The 24654-nt window shown below is 36.8% G+C and overlaps 1 long non-coding RNA gene across 1 annotated transcript in view; it reads right to left on the bottom strand.

Annotated features, from left to right (window-relative positions):
* The window catches only part of LOC122814846, a 204525-nt gene that overhangs the window by 98917 nt on the left and 80954 nt on the right, over positions 1-24654 (bottom strand). The window lies entirely within an intron of this gene.

The following is a 24654-nucleotide window of genomic DNA, read 5'->3' as shown; positions in this document are numbered from 1 at the left end:
TGTCTTGACAGATTTATGTGAAGAAAGATGGTAAGAAAAGATTCTGAAGGACAGAAAACTTAAAAAATAACAAACACTATCATGTATTTGGAAAAAAAAAACATTAGTCCTGAAGACAACACTAAGAGAAGATTCCAGAACTGAAAAAGAGTGGATACAGTTTGAAATTTTTGGTGATGTCTTCTAATTTTGTTTGCTTAGATAAGCATCCCAAAGGTGCAAAAGTACACCTAGTTTTACTTTGCAAGTATGGGCTGAAATAAGTATCTAAAACCTTTTCTTACCAATGAATAGATTTAGACCATTCAGGTCTAGAATTGGCCTTTTATCATATATCTTTTTTGGAATTAGAATCCTGATTAGTACTAGATGGGCTTCTGGTCTCTGGTGGCAAGCTGAATAACTCTTTTCTATAGTAAATACCATCTTTCTTGTCGGGCTACAGCTCCCTTCAGCAATGTGAGGGATGTCTAGAGTGGAAGATAATAGAATGGCATGAAAAAAGTACATTAGGGTATCACCATGACTTACTTACTAACTCCATTCAATATATGTCTTGAGTTGACACTCTTCCTGGGGACCAGTGGCCGAGTGGGCTAGAAATCAATATCACTAAGTGTCATCCTGAAATAGATCTCCTCCACCTCCCGTTGGCACCTTGGAACTCTGGGATGGTCCTGACAGTGAATGATCTACAAAATGCAAAAATTGTTTTAGATTTCTGAAGTTGCCCTTGCTGGGACAGTAGCACCTTAGCCTCTGTTAGCAGTGTTGTGTTCTCTGATGAAGTCATCAGTGCAGACTGAAGGACATCTCATGACATACATGCTCTGCTTGATTTTAGCACCTTGAAGTGCTCATCAGTTTAAGGGTTAAATAACCATAGCCCTTAGAAACATCCACCACTCATTATTACATGTGGAAGCTAATGTTACTTGCAGTGTCCATAAGTTTTCATTCAAACTGTCAGTCTGCAAATCAGTTAAGACTTTTAACAACCCCTTTAGCATAATGCCATTCTGTAATTAGGCTGAGTGGTTGAGGAAGGTTAGCACATTTATTAGCAATATGGGAGATGTTAGGCAGAAGAAACATGAAACTGGTTGGTGTTGAATGACTGATCTAATATATGACTCACACTACTAGAGCAGACTAAAATTATCTTAATTTTGTAGAATTTGACTGACGGTACAGGTGAAGTTGAGTGAAGTACATAAAAAGTCATACTGGAATTTGACATTTCGGTCTGCAAACTCTAAAATGCTCTGGGAGAGTAATTCAGATTAACCAAGCAGCTAAAGTTACAGGTGTCAAAATGAAAAGCCAAAAGTAGCCATATCAAAATGTCACCTTTTTCTGTGGGGAAGTCCCCCACAGTCCCCTTTTAGGGGCTGTGCTCTTCCCCTAATCTTACTTAAAATAATTATCTGTGAAGTCACTGTAATCTGTGAAAGGGAACACACTTAATTAATTAATTTCAACACAATAGTTATTCTCAGATTAAATGTACCTTGGCCCAATGTTTTTTTTTTTTTTCCAATTCATCTGTCCACTTCCATCATACTTGCTTAATTTAGGACCATGAATAAATGCATGTATTCCTTTGGTTTCATTTACTTGTTTTAAAAATTCTTTCTTCTTTTCCCGGTTAGGGGTCACCACAGCAGATTACCTGTCTGCTCATGATTGGCAGTAGAGTTTTACAGTGTTGATTTGCCAGCCTGGCACACAACCTTCCACAGAAGGCACATACACACTCACACCTAGGGCCAAGTTAGAGTGTCCAATCCACCTACAGCATGTCTTTGGGAGGAAACCTGAGCACCCAGAGGAAACCCACATGACCACAGGGAGGACATGCAGACTCCACTCAGAAGGAACCCTAGCCAAGGATTGAACCAGAGAACCTCTTGCTGGGAGGTGACAATGCTAACCGCTGCATTACCGTGGCCACCCTATTTTCTTGTTTTAAAAATATAATCACCTATTGTTTGATAAAGCAACATGTAGTTGAGTATGTGTTTTAAATGTGATTAATCTTAAACATTCTTTTACTCGGAAATTAACTAAAATTGCATGAGCCCAAGCGAGATGGGTGCTTAAGCTCAGCACTCTGAATGAATGAGCAGTTCAGGAGCAAGAAATACAGGTAGAGTTTTAAAGCAGCTCCAAATGAGGAACAGTTATATAAATTATTTCTGAAATTAATGAGAATGGATGAAAATGCAGGAGCTATGAGGGAAACTATCAGCAACCAAAATTTGACACACTAAAAGAAAAAATTCAGAACCTTGAAGAGGACAGGGCAGTGCTGTGATCAGAGATCCAGGTGCATGGTAGCAGGCTAACTGAATTAGAAGGAATAATGAGACAGGCATAAAAGCTAGGAGACTTGGAAAACCGGCCTAGAAATAATATAAGAATAATCAGTAGTATAAAACATGTACAATAGGTAGAACATGAGCATGTCCTGCTACAACTACTAAATATCAGATTTTATATGCCTACGCAGCTGGGGCTGATTACATGGAAAACAATGCAGTGTAAGAGTTATGTATTACTTGTAACTCATTAATAAAGCCTATGAAATTCTTAAAAGTATACATATCTGACACTATATGCCCAACTAGTCCTTACGTGTCTTAAACTTTCTGTGTTTTTATACTGCTTTATAATCTATTACTACAGCAAAAATATGTTTGTTGACCAACAGAAGATAGTAACAATGCTTTTAAGCAGAAGACACTTAAATAGTTCTGTCTTGTCCTTGGAAAATTATCATCTGTAGTTTTCTTCTGTCAGCATTGTTAATGTTTCCAGCATCTATTCCAGTGGCGGCTGGTGACTTCAAATCAAAGGGGGGCTGCAGGAGACAGCTGAATGGGTGGGGTCAAGGGAAGGGGTGTGGCCAACTAGAAATGGGAGGAGCTATGTTCAAAACCACAAAAACTAACTTTAATTAATTAATACGCTGCCTGGGTGCCAAACCATCATTATGAGAGTCCAATCAAGACAAAAATAAGTGTAGAAAAATAAAAATATTTCAAGCATTGGCTGCATGACAGCTTACTTAATATCTAGATGGAAACAAAAGGTTGTGAGGCATGAAAAAATAAATTACTTTTTAAATACATTACTGGAATGCCAGTCAAAATCAAGTATAAGAAAAACAAGAAGCACTCAACTGAAACCACTTCTCCTTGCACTGCAGTTCTAATTATAATTTATATTCATCTTTATTAAAGTACCAAGTAACATGCTGAAAGTAGAAATCTCTGTGATGCCCCCACTTGTAAAAATGTTTCTTATCCAAAAAAGACCTGCTGCCTGACAACTATCTACTTGTTTCATGGGGAAAACATGATCAAAGTAAAAAATGAAAAGCAAACAAGAAACAAGCTCAAGATACATTGCTTAAAGGATTACTGTACAGATTATGGACCACACATGATTGACATTCTGTTTAGTTTACGGGTAAAGTCTGTAGAGATGACTGGAAGTCTCTAAGTGTAATGAGCTTTTTAAAATAATGGAATCCTGCCCTTTAATACCCAAGGCTTATACATTATCTAGTCAAGTATTCTCAGCATGGCAACAACAGAAAGGCTTTCAATGTTGGCAATTCTTTAGCAGTATGCTTATTAAAGCTTACTTGCATCTTACGATCTCAGACAAGCTTACCTTATGGCCATTAAAGCATTACTACTTAAACACAGAGCAACAGGCACTTTCTGAGTAATAAGTATAAATCTGAGTAATAAGCATAAATCAACAGTACAAAAATATGACAGAAACCAGACCGTTCTGCAAAATCAAGGACAGATGAAAAGCCACTGTAGTACTTGTGTCTACCTTGGATGGGGGGACACACTGCACATTTACACTGCATAACTACTCCTTGTCTTGCTTGGACACATCCAGAGTCACTACATGGGGGAGTGGGGTGCAACAAGTATGTCACAATTTGAAATGTCTCTGGCTGACTGTGATGGCCCTGACACATTTGTCATACCTCTCAACCTCAGAGCAAGAAATCTGGACAAAGCTATACACAGAAGTGGGACAAAGGCCCAAAAATAAGGACAATTTTTAAATATTGCTCTAATAAACTTAGAAAGATAATAGAATAGGTCTTGCATTAGTATGAATTTTCTGAAGGGTATAAAATCTGAAACTCAAATGTCTGTCATTATTTTCTAACTTCAGTCTTTAGTGATTTGTCACTAATTTGCCAAAAAACACAATTTTATGAAAAATGGACCAAAAATGTGATGCAAAAATATAAAATAGACACACAATACAGCTGGGAACCTGTCAAAGAAGGGACACTTTAATATTAGTACTGCTAACTTGAGCAGCTGACAAAATAAAAGAATCTACATGCATTTCAAGTAATCTATAACTTTGATTATTACAGTTATTTCTTAATTGTAAACCCTCCGTGTTTTCTTCCAAAATTGCTATTTTGTGGAGGGATTATTAGGAGGAAGAAAATTATGAGCCAAAATTGGGGACAGTTGAGAAGTTGGCTATGCCTAATTCTATAAAGCAATTTATTTGCATGTACCTCTCAACCTGTTAATGCAGTAAATGTGAACAAGGCCAAATATACTGGGGGAACATATAAACGGTACTAAAAATTGCTCTTGTATAAATTGAGACAGTTGATAGAATAACAGTTCTTACTTTAGCATGCATTTTTCTGAAGGTTATGAAGTCTGAAACTCAGTGTATCATTATTTAGTGACTTAATTCCTAAATGATTTGCCAGAAAACTACAAATTTTATGAAGAACAAACCAAAAATAAGAAACAAAAATCTATTCATTCTTTGAAAATCTGGACAGTTGGAAGGTATAGTTCAGCTGGGCCTGTCTGAGTTTGCTGCCCTTCCCCCCTGATAAAATCATGGTTGAATGGAGCCTCTGCAGCCATTCCAATGAACCATTACTTGGCTATTTCTCTCCATTTACCATAAACACTAATGTGCATACTGCTTTACTTCTATGATGAGTTGGACTTCATTTGAAAGTTTTATTTTGTATTTTACAGCACAAACACTAAGTCATCTGCTAAACAAAGCAATGCAGTCTCACAATGAAAACTTAGCATTACAACTTCTCTGCCCTTGAAACTCACATTCATTGAAACAGCATTTAAACCCACATTCAAAGAAAATACATTTTGCCAGTGGCAGATAAAGATTAATTTTGGGCTGTTTTCTAATCATAGGCCCCTTGCATATGAAACATACATGTGCTCTTTGATACACCTTCCTCATTGTACTAAATTATATTCCTTGTACAATACAGTACAGTTGTTAGAGGGCGTTTTAAATTTGTTTTGAACATTTTTCCAGTAAGCAATGAAACAAAATGCATGCACCCATAATGGCAAAACTGCCCAGTTCAGAACATTTATCATAAAAGTCTACTCAGACTTCCACAGTCCACCATTATTAGTAAATATGCACAATTCTACAGTCCACCATTATCAGTAAATATGCACAATTCTACAGTCCACCATTATCAGTAAATGTGCACAATTCTACAGTCCATTATCAGTAAATATGCACAATTCTACAGTCCATTATCAGTAAATATGCACAATCTCTGAAGAAGTAAAAGTCATCTAAATAATTCCACATTAAAGAAATCTGTAACTAATGAAGAGGTTGCTGCTAGCAAACACCTTTATATTTCATGGTTTCATCGAAAAATAAAGTGTCTGTTGCCTCGCAGGAATAAATTGCCTATATCACATTAAAAAAATAAGCTAGTAAAATTGCAAGAGGAAATGGATGGCAAACTGATAACAGACTCATAGTTAGTATCTTCACCAAGGAGATCATTCTCAGTATGGCAGCATCCACCCCTTGCGGGAGTAGAACCCACCACCTTCTGCATAAAAAGCAAATACACAACCTGTTGTGCTATTAACAAGGCAAACCAACTTCACTTAATCAACACTAAACTACTGTTCCCCTGCAGCTCTCAGCTCCTTGTAAAATCTACTCAATACTCAACTGCATCTCAACTTCACAGCACAAGAAAACTGGAAAACTCCAAAATGTATTGTGGGGGGGGGGGTCAAAAGCCCAAAAACCAGGGACACATTAAACATTGCTTGTATAATCTTGGAAAGTTGCTAGAATAAAATGCTGTGTTACCACCATACATTTTACTGCCAAGGTCCCTGTGCAAAACAGTCAGAGCAACATACCACTGCGCCATATCAGCTGCTTTGTGAAAGAGAGGAAGACTGAAACTTAAATGGCTATCATTTAGTGAATTCAGTTCTCACCATAGCTGTCAACCTCTTAGTACAAAACACCTGGACAAACCCAGTAATGAGGGAATACAGCCCTCAAACATATTCAGTGAATTCAGTTCTTGCCATAACTGTCAACCTTAGCACAAAAAACCTGGACAAAGCCAATAATGGGGGAATACAGTCCCAAAAATAGGGACAAATTTCAAAAATTCATCTTATAAACTTAGAAAATTGCTAGAATAAAAGGTTGTGTTACGGTTGTGTTACTATGTATTTTCTGAAGAACATGAAGTCTGAAATTCAAATGCCTGTCAATTTTACTGCTGACAGAACAAAAACAATTTTTAGCAGAGACCCAGGGAGAAATACTGCAGACACGTCTTTGTAAAATGACAGGGCACCAGAGCAAATCCACACAAACACAGGGAGGAGATGCAGACTCCACACAGAAGGCACCCCAGCCAAGAATCAAACCAGAAAACCTATAGCTGTGAGGCAACAATACTACCACTGCACCATCAAATATGCAAGGAATTAAACATTCAGAAATCTGAAGTCTGAAATTCAAATACCTGTCAATTTTATTTAACATTTGTTAATCAGGACAGTCTGACTTGGAACAAAAAAAATTTTCAGCAGAGGCCCAGGAAGAAATAATGCAGACATGTCTTTGTAACATGGGAGGACACAAAAGCAAACCCACACAAACATAGGGAGAAGATACAGACCCCACAAAGAAGGCAACCCAGCCAAGAATCAAACCTGAGAACCTGCAGCTGTGAGGCAACAATGCTACCACTGCAACATCAAATATCAAGCATTGCAATATTTACAAACCACAGATATTATGAGGAATAGATCAGATCAAATATGAGGCAAAAATCTGCCATTTTTTTTACAAATGGTGGTGGGTAGGGAATTCAGGTCTTTAACACCTGCATACAAGATACAGGGTTCAAGCCTGAGGTATTCCCTACCACACCACCATGAGTCTAACGACCAGTATATTGCACCTGGGGCATTTTCACACACACAGACACACACACACATCTGTAGTCCATAACTCCAAAGTACACCTCTGAAATAAAATAAATCCTGCCTGTAAACAACCACCGCACATCCGATCCCTATCCAACACCCGCGCACATCTGACCCTGCCCATCGCAAGATCTTCCCCCGATGAGACTGCAGCAAACTCCAATCCAGACCCTGCCCGTTGCGAGATCCTAAATTCCTGACTGCTGATGTTGCAGTCTGACACCTACGCGTTTCCCCAGGACAGTCTATGCAGTTTAAAACTGCATAGACTTCTGGGAGCTCTGCTCTCCATGTTTCCCAGTCAGGACTGCTGCTGAGACAATCTGCGCATGCTCCAGACAGACTGTCTCAGCAGCAGTCTGGACTAGTGTGCATGCACGAAGTCCGCAATTTTTAAAAAAAAATTTTTTCTATTTATTTCTTTTTATTTTTTTATTTTAAAGTTGAGTGGGCTGTAGTCCAGCAGTCCAATAGCACGGGCCGCCCCTATCAAGTTCTCACTCTCTGAGCAATCAGTCTGCTACACTGTTTGTATTATCCCTTCATTAATCAATTGTGTCTATTATACCACTTTCAGATGTTCCATCATACAATAATTTTTTTCACTGCCCAAAACCTTAGAACGAGTCATTGGTCATGCAGTGGATCAGCCCTGTCTTTGTTCCATTTTAATTTCTAAGTTCCTTCAAATAGCAACTTAGAGTCACAACCACTTTTCTTCATCTCCATCTTCATTCACGTCTGTTGGCCAGAGTAATCTGACTGCTACTATTTTCACCTAACATGTCGGAGATCCTTCATTTGGTTAGCTACTTACATCATTTACCTCAGTTACTTGACTGGTTTTCAATATGCTTTCAACAGTAAAGCTTTCACGTGTACACATTAAACAACACAGTTCCTCTTTTGACATACATTAGGAAGAAATTCTCACTGTGATATTTAAATGTTTTAATCTTTTCTAAATAATACCAATTTAGCAGATAGTATCAAAGGCCTCGGTCAGGTCAAAAATAGTGGAGTACTCTCAGTGACGACTGTCCGCATCATCTGTAACTTTTCAAAGAAGCTTACTAGGTTCAGGAGATAGCACCTGCCATTTACAAAACCCAGCTGATTGAAATGTATATCAGTTAAGTTACCTATGCCAGCAAAAATGGATTATGCTATGATCCATCCCATGGCTTTGATTGTAACGCTAGTGATTCTGATATGCCTGTAATTACCAAAGTATGTATAGGGACCATCCCTGTATTGGGGGTCACAGTGGCTGTTCATCAGGCATTGGGTACATGCCCTGTGGATAGGCTGAAGATGAAAAGTATAAGTAGAGGCTTGAATTGTTCATGCTAGGTACTGATAAAAATGCAGTTGCATATTATTTTTTCCCATAGAAGAACTATTTTTCACCTTTGACAGTGATTCCAGGACTTGTCCCAAGGTAATTTCAAGGGAAAAAAATGTCAAGGATACTGGAGGCAAAAATATGGGTGGGAGATATAAAGTTAGTACTAAATGGATCTGTTAATATATTGTTTATATCCTTGCAATAGGAATATATATATGTGATTACTATGGATGAATTTAGTGCATTGTTAGATAATATTCTTTAATTTGCTGACATAACTAAAGAGACTTTTGCAGTTTCCTTTAGAATTTGTAATGACACTAAGCTCGGTCTCCACTTTATATTTTCTACATGTGCTGTTTGTTCCCTGCTGGCATGTTTGAGTATGGTCCTGTGAAAGGGGAATGGAGTTTCTTAAAACTTATTTCCTTGTTTTGTTATGCAGTAAATGATTGAGCTCCACCAGAGTTTTATTCTAAATTTACCATTATATTTAGGATAGTTGGGTACTGACTTGTATATGCACCTGTTTAGATGCTGTTAAAAGTCAGAGGAAAATGCATCAGCCCTCTCAGCTGGATCTGAGGATGACTGTTGGTAATTTTGCATAGGTCATGTATAAGTTGAAGTAGGTTTGCCTGGACAAGTCCATAAAGATGATCTTATTTGGTGGTGAGGTGGTATCACTAGAACTGTCTGAGAAGATGACTGATTTGTGGTCAGATTTAGCCAGAGACGAAGAGATGTGGGTTGAAATAAAAGCAGAGGATAGGTTGATAGGGACAAGGTCAAGGATATTAGAGCCTCTAGTGAATACTTTTACAATTTGCTACATTGTTATGTTTGAAAGTGTGTGTGTGTGTGTGTGTGTGTGTGTGTGTGTGTGTGTGTGTGTGTGTGTGTGTGTGTTTGTGCTAGCGGTCTCTTTCCCAGGGGAAGAAATCGCTGTTTTGAGCATTTGCGCTTTAGAGCATTCGCTCTTTACGTATTGACCAAGAGGTGTTCGCTGAAACGCCTCTTCGGTCTTTTAATATAGACCTGATTTATGAGTATACAATGTGGGTGTACTCTAGCCGGGTTGGTTAGGTGGGTCCTAAGAAGTTGTTTGAACATAGTGGGGTTAGTAGTGTTAAGGATGTTTTGAGGGATAGTGTTCCAGACTTTGGAAATGTAATTAGAATAAAGGGCATCTCCTAAGCTGTTATAAGATTTAGAGACTGAAAGAAGGGATTTATCTGTGGATCTAAGGGTTCTGAGGTTAGAGTATGGCTGTATGAGGTTTTGAAGTACAGGACACTTTTCTGGTTTAGTAATGATATTATGGGCAGTGGATATTTGATGGAAATGAAGGAGACTGGGTAGTTCAAGCCAGCTGAACTAGTGGAGTGCTGCACAGTGGTGGGACCTATGTGGAGAATTTGTGGCAAATTTAACTGTTTTATTATAGCATGCCTCCAGCTTAGCTAAGTCAGATTTTCTCAGGTTAGTAAAGATTGGGAAGCATATAACAGGATGGGGAGAAGATGGGTTCTAGTGATAGCCTGCCTGGTGGGATTGGTAAGGAATTGTTTGGACCTGTACAGAGTCCCAAACTTGATATGGGTTTTTTTGATAACTTCTGAGATATGTTTGTCAAATTTAAGGTTACTATCAATAGTGACACCTAAAAGATTTGTATAAGATGTGGGTTCAATTTTGGTGTTATTAGCTGAAAAGATAGCAAAGGGTGCTGTTAGATTTTTGTTAGAAAAAAGAATGAGTTAAGTTTTCTTGGGATTTAATATAAGTTGTTGGCTGGAGAGGTAGGATTCTATTTTTGTGAAGGATTATTGTGTTTTTTCTTGTAACCGGGACAGTGAAGGAGCAGCACATATTAGAGTTGAATCATCTGCATATTGAGTAGTAGTAGCCAAGTTGGTGGCAGTATGCAGATTATTGGTAAAGACTGTAAAGAGTAATGGGCCTAAGATTGAACCTTGAGGGACCCCTACTAATACTGGGAGGTCGGAGGATAGGTCATTTTTCCATTTGACAGCTTGGTGGCACTCTGTGAGGTAGCTTTGAAATCAAGATAGCGTGGAGTGGGATAGGTTAAGTGAGGCAAGTTCATTTAACAGTTTTTGGTGTGACACTGTTTCAAATGCCTTGGACATGTCTAAAAAGATAGATGCTACTTGTTGGCCATTATTTTTTAGGTGATTAATAGAGTCCATGAAGCTAAGGAGGGCAGTAGTTGTACTATGGTTAGGCCTGAAACCACGCTGGGAGTTAATTAGGAGTTTGTGATTAGCTAGGTAGCCCATAAGCTGGGTGTGGATGCATTTTTCTAGGATTTTCGACAGTTGAGATAGAGTAGCTATCGGTCTATAATTTGTAAATTAAGTTGATACACCACCCTTGTGTAGAGGGATGATGTATGAGGTTTTCCAAAGTTTGGGAACATACTGTTCTTTGAGTGATCTATTAATTAATATAGAAATAGGATAGGCTATGGAATTAGCAGATAGCTTGAGGTATGAGTTTGGTAGCTGGTCAATAGCAAGGGTTGTGGATTTTAATTTGTGCAGTGGTTTTTTTATGGTGGATGTTTGGGTGGGTGCCAGGGAAAAGGCAGTGGAATTGCTAGGGGGTGGGGATGGGATGGCTGGAGGGGTGTGGGATGAGTGATTTAGGAGGGATAGGATGGAGTTAGTAAAGAATGAGTTAAAGTGGGTGGCCAAAGAATCTGTAGTATTGGAGGCGGTGGGAGGAGGAGTTGAGCACTGTCCTGGTTGAAGAAGTTTTTTTTATACTACTCCAGAATTTGTGAGGATTGTTATGATGAATGTTTTGAATTTCAGTATAGTAGGTTGTTTTATCCTTTTTGATTTGGGTTTTGGCTTGGTTTCTTAGGTGAGAATAGGTGTCAATAGAGTTTTGAGTTTTGTTGATGTGATATAGGGTCCAGGACTTGTCTCTATCTTTGAGTAGTTGTTTGGTTTCATTAAACAGGCATGGGATATGGTTAGCCTTGACCCGGATTTTTCTAATTGTCGCTAGAGTATTCAGAATTACAAGAAACTTTGTACTGAAATATTCTACAGCAGCATCAAGGTTTAGTTGAAATAATCGGGACCAGTCACAATGTTGTAGTAGACAGTTAAAGGTAGCTGTAGAAAAGTACTTATTGCTTTTAATTTCTTTGTATATTGTAGATATGGGGATGTTGGCTCTGTGCCTGACTAGGAAGGTGGGTTAGTGGTCACTTAAGCTCTCAAAAATACAGCCTGAGTACTAGACTAGAGAAGGTTTATTAGTTAGGATCCAGTCAAGAATTGTTTTTTTGTCCCTATGTTTGTCTATTCTAGTGAGTGAGTTTATGATCTGTGTATATCCATATAGGTTGATGGAGTTAGAGGGGGTGGCAGAGGAGAAGGTGTGCCAGTCAGTATTAAGATCACCCATAATGATAGTCTCCTGGTTGAAAGAGGTGGATGACCATGAGAACAGTTCTTCAATGATGGAGAGGTTATTACCGGGGGGGGGGGGGGTCGAGTGATATTATGTTTGACCTTTTCAGCCATGACCCATGTCAAATACAAAATATATTTTCATATAAAACAAGCTTAAAAAGTTAGAAAGACTTGAACAAGGCAGAATATAAAGTTTTTTTTAAACCATGATGAGTAAGTATGATGAACACAAAGTAAAACCATTCACTTTCAAGTATGTTAAATAAAAATATTTTGATAAATAAACAGACCAAATACTATGATCATGGCAAGAATAAAGACTGAATCATACAAGCATGTATTGTCAGAATATGTAGCTTATGATATAATGTGCTGGTTGAGAAATCAGATCAGGAGAAGTAAAACAGGAGATTGATAGCAGAAGTAAAGGTAAATGTAAAGAAATAGAGACAGGAAGAGAAAGTAAAGATGTGGTATTAGAGGCAAAGTTAAAGGAGTATGTTTTATATGAGGAAGGGTTGTAATGTTAGTGGAGTTAGGTAAGAAGTTGTTTGCTTTTTAATGTTTGGGGCATGCGTATAGAGAATAAAAGTCTGTAGCTTAAACTGCTGAAATAATAACACAAGTATAAAGAGCTATTTTTATTTTGTCTGAAAATTTCATAATTTACTCATTTTTTCACTTCTTAGTTTGGGGGGGGGCAGTTTGCAGGCTGAAGTTTTTTTATGCCAATGGATTTCTTGAAGTGAGGTCTGTATATCATTGGTATTACCATATAAGGTGTAGACAGAAGATTTATATACAAGTTTGTTTGGGAGAGCAGGGCAGTATCTGCAGTTATTCAGTCTGTGTGTGAAACAAGACAGTATTAAAATAGCTTCAGCATATGTGAGAAGCCATTACATTTTCTACAGGGATTGATAAGGGTGCTCTGTCTGTTGCAAGGGTTACAAATCTTTATATTTTACTAAGAGCGGTCTGTAGGAGGTTAATGTTTTGAGAAAAGTTTAAGGTCAGTAGTGGCAGGCTGATTTCTAGCCTGTACATAAGATCATGTTGTGCTAAAGCTGTCCTAGATTCAAGAGTAATGTAGTTTGAAACTGAATAGGAGGTATTTCTATTTCAATTGTCTTTAGTATGGTAAGGGAATGCCTGTGAAGAGTCTTAAATGCAGAACTAGGTAATAATAGGCTGACTGTAGTAGAATTTGGTTTGTGTGCATGACAAATATGTTGATAGTGTGGCTACTAAGGATGTGTGGCACTAAAATGCATTACTGCAGATGTAGGAGGTTTGAATCAGAGTTTATTGTCTGTAATACATTTAGCAACAGAAAAAAAAACAAGTTTGTTTTGTGTGTGTGTGTGTGTGGGGGGGGGGGTGTTCCACCTTTTTGACTGTGTATGCTGAATGGTAGAGTAAAATGACATCAGCCTTAGAGACCAAGAGAAATATCAGGCACTGGGTTGTTGATGCCTTTAATGAAGAAAGACAGTAGAATTGGACTAAATCCAGAAGTAACAGCCCTTATAGAGGAGAGCTGATTATTGTTTAGTACTGAGAATTGTCCCTCTGAGAGACAGTTGGAGAACAAGGAAATCATGTTTGAGCTAAATTGTGTTTGTTGTAGGTTTTGTTGTAGCAGGAAGTGATTAACTCTTTCAAAGGATATATTCAGGTCAATGAGGATTCACACAGAGCTAGTCATCCTCTGTAGACAATAAAATGTAATTTATTGGATCAAATTTAGAATAATATTGTGTCATTTTGTGTGTGTGTGTGTGTGTGTGTGTGTGTGTGTGTGTGTGTGTGTGTGTGTGTGTGTGTGTGATTACATTTGCTTTCTTTGTGCCATTACCTACTGAGTCATACTGCATTAAAAAGTTCTCAGTGAAACTCATCCATCAAATTTTGGGGATGGCTTTTAACATGGTTCCTGCAGATAGATTAGAAGTTTGTCTACTGTTCTGTAAGTGCTGGTATTCTGCAAGTTAATCATTTATGATTGATATTACTGTATTTGACCAAATCCTGCTTGACCATCTGAAGTACTTCAATAGATATACACACACACAAATATATATGAATATGGGGAGCTGAAAACTAGTCAAATCCCACTTCGGTTGACATCTGTTTAGTTAACGAAATTTAGGCGACTGTACAGATAGTCGAAAGATGTGAGAGACTGCATAATTCTCAGGTTGGGAAATATGCCCTTTCTCCAATATTTTGCAATCTCAGAACTGGTATATATAATTAGTAGGGGATGCGGCTGTTACAGTCCCCCACATGAAACGTGCAGGGGGGCTTGTTCCTCTGCAAAAAAAATGATGTTGGATACTATTTTTTTAACCAAATAGAATAGCAGTCCTACCACCAAGGCTGATGGCATATAGTCCAGAAACGAGCATCAAGCAGTAGTATTATGTTAAACGAGCATCAAGCAGTAGTATTATGTTAAACGAGCATCAAGCAGTAGTATTATGTTAAACGAGCATCAAGCAGTAGTATTATGTTAAAGGAGCATCAAGCAGTAGTATTATGTTAAGAAAAATTGTAATGTCACAGGATAAGTGCTTTCACAGAACGTGCTTCAGATCCTACAAATACAAACTAATATGCTACTAATTTTTAAAATACAAAAAAAAAAATCATAGAACACAACCAATTAATGATGTAATGGATGAGCCTTTAGTACAGGCTTTAAAAGTATACTAAAATTTAATCCAGACATCCTATGTGCCTGTAATGTTGCTATCCAATTCATTTCCATTAACTCGGTTTTGTTGACAACATCCTCTCCCCTTAAGTTATCCTTTAAAATCTCTAAAACAGTGAATTTAAAAGTGTGCCCATTGTTATTACTAATATGTTTACAGAGAGCATTCAAAGTGTTCTTCCCCCTAATATCCCCTATATGTTGTAGAACCCTTTCTTTTAACTTCTTGTTGGCCTTGCCTACATAGAATGACATTCTATGCAGCTGGCTAGGTAGAAGAAATTGGTGGACTTACACTCAGCATATAAGTTAAACATGTAGCTTTTATTTGTAGTTGGATGAACAAAAACATTAACACCAGACAAATAGCTACAAGCTTTACACAATCCACAAGGAAACATACCCATCCTAGCTGTTCTACATCATTAATTGGTTGTGTTCTATGATTTTTTTTGTATTTTAAAAGTTGGTAGCATATTAGTTTCTATTTGTAGGATCTGAAGAAGCACGTTCTGTGAAAATGCTTATCTTGTGACATTAAAAGTTTTGTTATAACATATACTACTAGTTGCTGCTTGTTTTTGGACTATATGCCATCAGCCTTGGTGGTCGGACTGCTAGTCTATTTGGTTGTGGTCTTCTTTGTTACAGGCTGACCTTTAGTTGTTAGCATTATTCTAGTTTTGACTGTATACTATTTTTTAAAATTTGGTTTTGCATATGCTGTGATTAACACATTTATGAAAATTACAGTTTTTATAGCAGTGTATATACAGAAGAAATCCCTCTTTACACTCACATATGAGAGACTACACCCACCCTCATACTATTGTTAATTAGTCTAACTCTGGGGTTATTGTTAGTGCAGTATTTGTATTTGTTTGAAAAAAAAAAGACATTTGCACCGGTCTTTGCAGCTGTACAGCCTTAAATTGAAAAATACTCAACTAATGGGATGTGTGTACAAAGCCTCCTCATGAAGGTGGCAGAACGTTATCCTCCCATATGTATGCCTGTATTTACTAATTTGTAGTACTGACAATGTCAGTATAGTAGCTTCACATGCCAGTGTTTGTGATCTTTCAGTTTTAAACAGTGTTCCATTCAGGATAATGGCAATATGATAGTCTGGGCCAGGGGTTTTGTACCACAGTCAGTGAAGTATGCAAAGAGTGCAAAGAGAATATATAGCACTCAAGATACATACATGTGTGTGTGTTTATATATATATATATATATATATATATATATATATATATATATATATATATATATATATATATATATATATATATATATATATACATATCTATATATATATGTTTGTGTGTGTTTGTGTGTCTGTATGTAAACACACACACACACACACACACACACACACACACACACACACACACACACACAAACCAACACCAACAGATTCTCAAACACATGCAAATTTAAGACTTAAAATCTATACAGGTGCTCATAATGAGCAAGAAATAAAAAAAAAAAACAGAACCACTCAGAAGAGTATGGGCAAAGCATGCTAACCCTGCATAGGGATATAGAAATAAAACAAAACTGATAAACTGTCCATAAGGTTGCATATATGAGCAATATATCTTAAACTTGTACAGAATGTTTATTGGGGTGAATAAAGACTATACAAGTGAGATATAAGGTGGTATTCTTTATGTTGAAGAACAGTCGGTATGTGCACGAACTGTGTCCAAGCAAAGTTAAAGAACAATTCAGTGAGACTAGTTACATGCAAGTTCAGCTGTTAGAGCTAGTTTGAGAAGATATTATGCAAAACAGGTAGTAATGAGATGTAAATGAGAGATAGTTGGGTTTTTCCATCTTTCAGATTCATAGTAGATAGGTGATTACTAGGTAGGGTTTTGGGCATTTGAAAAGCTGGCAACCCTATTACTAGGCTAATGACCTCAGGGGGCTGTTTTAAGCTTAGCCATGCTTCCCAAGTATCAAACCCTGTGCCTCATGTCTTTGATGTAAGCACCTTGACCATTATGCCAGCCTCCAATCCTAGTTGTTTTTTATATGCAAATAAGCCACGTTTAATCGTTTGAAAAAGCAAAGTTGTGCCTTTTGCTATCTACTTTGCAGTCCACAAAGATGTGTATTTTTTTGTGCCAGCTTAGCTTACTTCTGTTCTGAGGTGCTCATTTCAGCTGGGCCAAAACTACATGTGTCCAGCAGCACTCACTGGCCAAGAAGACAAAGATACATACATACACTAACCCATCTAACCTTTGCTGATCATAGGTTCATAGGTGTGTACTAGGCTAATGACCCTGGAGCCTATAAAAGCCTAGCCCAAGAAGATTCTCTGGCATCATGCCACCCAAAGTTAGTTAATGATCAAGACAGCTTTAGAGTGTCAGGGACATAGCATGGGCTTTGGTCAGTTTGTATGGCTCACAGCAGGGACTAGGGGAATATGTGGCTTCCTATATCAGTAGATGCTAAGGTATGTATAGCGCTCATCATACTTGCCACCTGGACCTTCCAGTGACAAACTGGGGACATGTTGGATATCTCTCAGGCTTCTGCCTCTAGGATATTTCAATAGTCCCTTGACATACTCTTGGCAAGCATGAATCAGCATATTTATTCTCCAGTGATAACAATTTCTTTATATGTATGTGATCACCTTTAAAAATATGTAAAGTACAGTATGCATCTCAAGTTCCACAGAGATTACCATTTATTTATGCAAGAAAAAACATTCCTTTGTAGTGGATGTGGTTATTGCCTATCCTGGTAACTGTTCTCTTTTATTAGCAAGCCTATATGGCTGTATGTGCTGGTCAGAGTGATGTCACACTCTAGTTACTGTGGTTCACATCTTAGTACTCCATGCTTCAGACTTCTGCATTTCATAACTATAACGAAAACAGCTTCACACCTATCCCGAAAGGTTAACATGTCAAATCAAACTTAAAACAAGCACCAATCATAGTCACAATATTGTATGTAATTTAATCAAATTTTGAGCACTATTTCAAATGAACTGCATCAGAAAAGACAAATGTTAGTACACTTGTGTAAATGCAGTTAATGAATAGTGAATAATACTATTTCCTAGCTGGAACAGACTTTAGATAGCATTTTATAATGACACTTTAATTTAAACTTTTATGTCTTCTGCCGTTGCATCATAATCCTGTCTGTTCAAAAGGGATCTGTTTGAAAACCTCTATGCTCTTTTTAGTGTGTGGGGGGGATGTTGCCTTAGTTACTCTAAACATTATCCTCAGTTCTCATTTCTGTTTTTCTCTAATTTATGACTCATTGCAGCTGGCAAACATGCTTTCCCATTATTATACATATCTTCATCCCTTTTTATTTTTTTTATTTTTCTTATGAATAACATTTGCAACATTTTTCTCCAGTTTAGTATCCAGAGCTATCAGTTTTCCCGTTTTTAATTTGTCTAAGTCTTGTGGGTTTCTAATACCATGACAGGAATGGACCCCCATTCCTAAGTCAAAGTATGATTAAAGTTCATGAAATTAGTATTGTTTCACTCATTGATGTCAGCCAAAAGTGCTCTTCGCAGCACCCGCACAGTGCCCAGTAATGACTCATTCTGCAATTTGTACGGTGTTACATGAATTGGTAACATATCTAAATATGATTGTAAATTCTTTTTTATAAGACCAGTTGTTCCTACTACTATTGGAACTGTCTGGGTATCTTTATTCCACATGTCTCTTGTTTCTGACTGCAGGTCAATGTATTTTATGACTTTGTGTCTCTCTCTATGCAAGACACTGTAGTCACTAGGTATGGTAAATTCAATGGTCAATGCTACTTTTGTCTTTTTTTCTTGAATGACTATATCCGGTTTTCTAGCATCTATCTTTTGACCGTTAGTATTGGGTGATCCCATGTGATATAAACTTCATCATTTTCTATGATTCTTTGTGGCTCATGTTTCCAGTGTTTTTCAACCACTTCAGCAGCATAATGTTGCATAATCTCCAGTGTAACAGTCTTGCCACATTATTATGCCTTTCAGTATACAGTCCCTCTGCCATTAGTGCGTCACACACCTTGTGACCCACTATAACTTTGTTTAACAACAAATGATCCTTTGTTCCATATGACTTTCTTTTATTGCCCTTTTGTTCTACTGCCATAATTGAGTTTTCTTCTAAATGACTATAAACTCTGCTGGTGTCAATTCCCATGTATAGTTTATACATCTTTGGAAGACAAGTTATTGGTTTATAATTTTTAGGGTAGCTTGCAGGTTCGCTCTTAAGTAAGAGCATTGTTTTTCCTGTTGTTAACCAGTGCAATGTGTGTTCTGGGTGCACATATAAATAGTTCTTACTCATGGCTAAATCCTCGTCCAAAGAAATTAATACTTTACGCCAAAAGTTAGGTACTGCATCTGGGCCTGGGGTTTTCCAGTTAGAGGCTTTTCTCAACTTTGTTTCAATCTCTCTGGCTGTTATTTCATCCCATTTCATATACTGTACCTTTAAACTTCTTATTCTTTCTTTTACTACTTCTATCCATTTAGCATCTTTGTTATGTTCCACAGGATCTTCATATATACTTCGCCAAAATGAATCTACTTCCTCTGTTTTTGGCAGTCTTTCAATTCCTTTTACCTTATTTCCCAGTTCTCTATAAAACATTTTTTGGTCATCAATAAATAGCTTATTTTGTGCTTTTCCCTTATATTTATCTTTGTATCTTCTAAGTCTTTCTGCCTGTTTTGAAATTTTTAGTTTGTTATCTCCAGTAGTGCATAACAGATCCTGGTCTGTTCTAATACTGTGCATTGCTTTTATCACATCTATCTTTCTTAGTATTTTTGTTGATCCAGTCCCTCTTCTATAATCTTCTAACAATGACAGTTCTTGTCTTAGCTGCTTTATAGTTTTCTCTATTCGATATTTCCATGATGGTATTCACTTTCACCCCCTCTTTACCCTCGCTACCCTGTGTTTCTGTGGTAGAACTTTATCAGTTATTAATTTAGCAGCACAGTAATATATTCTGTTTACTTTTGTTATATCACATGGATCTCTATGGACAGTCCTAATTACTGTGTTCATTTGTTTTATCAAGCTTCTGACTTTTGGGGTTTTATTAACCTTCTGCAGTCTATTTCTCTCATTGATCTTGATATATCTGTCTTTGTCTATTAAATCAAGCAACTCTTCTCTTAACTTATTTCTTCCATACTACGGGCACATCCCTTGTTTCCATTTCCTGCGGGAATTCTATAGAAAGTTCTATAGCATCTTCTTGTGTCAAATTCTCTTCAATTTCATCCTGTGTCATCTGTTGTTCTGTCATATGGGAGCTCACTGGCCTATCACTCCTCAACATTGACTGCATCACAGTTTCCACAGTTTCCTGTTCCTTTCCAAGCTTGTCTAGCTTCAAATGAACGTTTATACTTGTTTCCTGTAGAAAGCTCCAAAATATCTTGATATGGCACCTGACCTGTTGCTTCCTGTTCCACTGGTTTTCCCTTAATTTGGATATCCATTGCTCTATCCTGTTGTGGTGCTTTCTGCATTTGATTTTCTACACTGAATCCTTCTCTTTGCAGCTGCTCCATTACCTCAATTTCTATTTCTTTGACTTCTTCATTACTAATCTCTTTTTCTGCTTTTCCTCTTAGTCTTCTTATTTTTTGTATTGTAAGATTTTCCATATCTGGATTCCTTTCCCTATATTTTTCTTCAAATATCTTTGGTGCTGCTCTTTTTGTATTGGTTAGGTTTGCTTTCTCCTTTGCATACATATTATACCATAATACCATATTAAATCTATTTTCCTTTCCCCTGTCCATATTTCGTCTTCACATGTCTCCTGATCTTCTTGCTTTTCCTTATTCTGGGGAATCACTCCATCATGCTGTGATGTAGTCTGTTTTAGACCTTCTACATTAAAACCTTCACTTTGCAGGCACTCCATAACTTCAACTTCTATTTCTTTAATTTCTGCTTTACTAATAATTTTTTCTGCATTACATCTTTGTGCTATTAATCTTTTTATTGTGAAATTTTCCATATCTGGATGCCTTTGCTTGTATTTCTCTTTGAATATCTTTGAGACTGCCTTCTCTATATTAGTTAACTTGGCTTTCTCCTTTGCATAAATATTGTATCATATCAAATCTCTCTTTCTTTCCCATGTCCATATTTCTCTTTTTATATTCAATAAATATCTCTAGGTTTTGTTGTTTATATTTTCTCACTTCCTCAGATGTTTCTTGTTCCAAACAGATCAAAATTTCTCGATTTATATACTATTTTTCAAAAATGTGCTGTATTAATGAACGCACATTTTTATTTGAAGCTTCTGACAGTTTTCCTGCAGAAGTATTTTCTTTCCTCTCATTTCTCTCTTAATCATTTTGTATATCTTGTGTCTAGAAATGCTGGGCTTTTTACATAATAGTAACAATACATAATGTCTTTCTTATCCTCAATAGTCCACTCTATCGTCTTTATGGCTCTTCTTTGGCCAATCAGTTTTTGTCATTTTTGTGGACTGCTACTTCCTTCTACAATAGGGGGAGGTCATCCACTCCCTGAGCCTGGCCTGGCCCCATTGTAGGAATTTTTTCCATATTTTGAGGATTCTACACTGTCATTTTTTCCAGTCCTGGCACCAGTGTGCCTACCAGGATTGGGAACTTTTCTATCCTGCGTTTTGTGCACCCAGCTATCTTTTCTATTTTTGATTTACTTCTGTCTATGATATATGCTATATAAATACAGTCTATGTATCAGTATCTGATGTATAGATATACATTCTCCTCAGTTCACATTTCTTTTATTTTCACTAATTTATGACTCATTGCAGCTGGCAAACATGCTTTGCCATTATTATACATATCTTCATCCCTTTTTATTTATTTTTTTATTTTTCTTATGAATGAGATTTGCAACATGTTTCTCTAATTCAGTATCCAGAGCTATCAGTTCTCCTTCATAGACCATATGATGGCCTCTCTTTACCCCAAGCCAGTAATCAAGGAGCCTCAGTCCTCACCACTGACACTGGTGAGAGATAGTCACTAAAAACAGGAATGGATTTACACAGTATTTTAAGATGCAACTCTCTGCATCAAGCGTAATTTCCCCCAAGAGCACACAGGCAACACACTCCAGACCTGGGACTGGAATCTCTGTCTTTCCAGGTCCCAAACAAGACTCACTTTGGAGTACTGTGTCCCAGTTTCAAGTAGCTGACACACCCACACCTGGGTATTTGATTTTCACATACACAGGCACTCCTGGGAAAGGCTGGCACAGATTTACCAGCTGCACCCCTTCTACCCAGACTATAAGGTAACCACGCTGCCACCAGTCAACTATTCTAAGGCTCTTACAAGGGTATCCAATAATACTAATATAAATGGTAGAATGTAACCAAAGCAGCAAGGCATTTCAAAGTGGCCAAGGCATCACTAAAATAAGCACAAGTACTCTCAAGATGTTAAAAGTATTCTCTAAAAGACCAGCCACAACGGAAGGTATACAAATATTTAATAATAAATAAAAAACAGAAAACATCAGAATACTAAATATTTACAATAAACACCACAGTTTCAATCACAAGAGAAATAAAAATAACATAGTTCTACAGATTTTAAACAGATGCAGAAAAACAATAATTAACTAATCTCTTTGTATTTCCTGACTGTCTAAAGAATAACTGTTCCCTAGTTAACTTATTTAATACAGCAAGGCAAGATTATATGCTGAGATGCTTACTTCCACAAGGCAAGATGATGACCTTCCAACTAAATTGAACTGAACTGAACTCAACTGACTCAAATGAATTGTGATAACTGTCATAGATTTTTTATATCAGGTTCTAAAGAGAACAAAACAAGCTGCTATGGGAGTTCCAGTCTCTCAATACTGGTTATAGAATGACATCACATTTGATCACCTGATTCTGGTACAATACACACTTCACACTTAGAGCTTTGCTAAGATCTGTTGCAGTGTCTGAAAGCTATAGTACAATTTCAAAAACGTCTACAATTTCCTTCCAGAATTCTTTGTTTAAACATATACATTTAATCAGTTATATCACTCTAGATACATTTTTAACACAAGCATCTGTACAAGTCAGTGTGACAAAACTACCAACAAAACTCCAGCCAACCATGATGGCACATGCCACACATGCACTGCCCACTCTCCCTGGCACAGATGGCAACACTCCACATCACCACAGACACAAACAAGAGCATTTTGTTTAATGTTAGACTCTATGTCTGCTATTTCATCCTCCAATTATTTCTTAGTAACAGAGAAATTATGTTTTTGAATAATTTTAATCAACTGCAACCTAGTGTTGTTAAACAAATTGACCAGTTTCTCAAAAGCTATATTTGTATTTGAAATGCTATTTGGAAATGTTATTAACTCTTAAAACCATTGGTACTTGCTTCCTTTCTATACACCGATCAAAATATAGATAATCATAAGTTAGGGATTTATATTTAAAAAACTATTTTCTCCAAATCTCTAATTAAATCATTCATGTTATTTTTTGTTGTTACTACTAGCTGTATTTGTAGACTGTTCAATGTGAAAAAGATTAACTGGCATATTCAGAAACTTTTGTCAATCTGGAACATTACACGAAGTAGGTGACAACTTATTCAAACCCTTCTCTATCCTAGGAATGGAAGGATGTAGAACATATGTCAATTCTTGAATCAAGATATTTTTACTTCTGATTCATTATGGTCTGAGATTGTGTTACTGAACCTATCCTAAGAGTTCTTTGTCATGAAGAAAGATGTCAGAAGATTTAACGCCTACGTTTCCATAACTATTGTTCCCATTTTCAACAACAATTCATTCATAGGTTCATAGGTTCATAGTTGTGTACTAGGCTAATGAACCTGGAGCCTTTACAAGCCTAGCCCATAGGATTACCCTGGCATCATGCCACCCGACCTTAGCAACCAGTGCCTCTGTCAATTAGAGCCACTGGAGTTCATGGCCTCCAGCTTAGGTTGTAGAGACATTTATACTTCTTTAGCTGACTGATTGTTGTTTTCCATGGATTAGGAAACATCATTGAAAAGTCAAACAATAACAAAAAATGCTTCACACCTACCCTAAACGGCAAACTCATCAAACTAAATCTTAAAACAAATGCCAATCATACTTGAAAGACAGTACATAAAATAATTTAATCGAATTTTGGGTGCTTTCATTCAACTATTTCAATTGAACTTCATCAGGAAAAACATCAGATGTTACTACACTCATTTAAATACAATTACATAACCATCACATGAGCAAACATGTTAAGTAGTTCTAAAAATAGATGCATAACAGACACACACACACACACACACATAAATATATATATATATATATATATATATATATATATATATATATACATATATGAATAATACTATTTCCTAGCTAGAAGAGACTTTAGATAACTTTTCATATTGACACTTTCATTTAAACCTGGAAAAATACTTGTGTTAAGTCATAACTGCCATTTCAGTTCTTTTATTTCCAAGGCATTATTCAGATCACTACGTCTTAAAGTAAAAGAAAGATAGTCTAGTATGCTAAAAATATAATACCTTTATTAAAATTAGCACATGTAACACTATGTTTAGCTAGCATGTTTTTAAATTCTTATGTTTTATAGCATACATATGTTCTTTAATGTATTCCCATGGCTCTTTTGTTTAACCTGTATAGAAAAAGGAACAACTATATCATTGTACAGTGCATATCACAAGTATGCTATGACAATTAAATTGTCCTTTCAGACAAATTTGTTCTTCATTATGTG

This window comes from Protopterus annectens, chromosome 11.part0 (assembly GCF_019279795.1).
Source record: "Protopterus annectens isolate FY-2018-M chromosome 11.part0, PAN1.0, whole genome shotgun sequence".
NCBI lineage: Eukaryota > Metazoa > Chordata > Ceratodontiformes > Protopteridae > Protopterus > Protopterus annectens.
The sequence above is the reverse complement of the archived record's forward strand: the minus strand, read 5'-3'. Positions and strand labels throughout refer to the sequence as shown.